Below are 601 nucleotides of genomic sequence, written 5' to 3'. Positions count from 1 at the left end.
TCAACGTAAGCCCCGCCCACAGAACATGATTGGAACCTAAGCCTGTCTGATCTCCGCCTTTACTCAGTGGTGATTGGTTATTTTCAGTGTCAAGTAAGGAGAAGGCGGAAGTTGAAATACAACCCCGCCCTTTGTTGATTTGATTGGTCAGACTTCCCAAACAGGCTGAGCTACTTCTGTGATTCATTGGTCGAGAGGTTTTTCACCTGCACGTCACTCACCAGAATTTCCTCGTGCAAGTCTGAAACCAGCCCACGATGCAATCTGATTGGTCAGTTTGGCTTTTTATTGACCTCCCCACTCCAACTTCTGTTTGGGTTTGTTTGCTGTCAACTCAGCCGGGCGGAGATTCATGGGGCAGCGTATTAAAATGTAAGTTTCTTCATGATTATTTAGTATTTGTGGCCGAGTGTGTTTTGGTCCTCTTGTCTAAAAATATTTAAACTTATTGTTTATAGGAAATTCCTGGATTTCAATGAAATCGGATGAACACTCTCATGCTTTGTTCAAACTCGTTTTTCCGATGTGTCCAACACCACATGAATGCACCATTTGACACAAGCTTATGGTGCATTCAAGTGGTGTCGGACACATCGGAAAA

The sequence above is a fragment of the Labrus bergylta genome, chromosome 6, assembly GCF_963930695.1.
Source record: "Labrus bergylta chromosome 6, fLabBer1.1, whole genome shotgun sequence".
Lineage (NCBI taxonomy): Eukaryota > Metazoa > Chordata > Actinopteri > Labriformes > Labridae > Labrus > Labrus bergylta.
The sequence above is the reverse complement of the archived record's forward strand: the minus strand, read 5'-3'. Positions refer to the sequence as shown.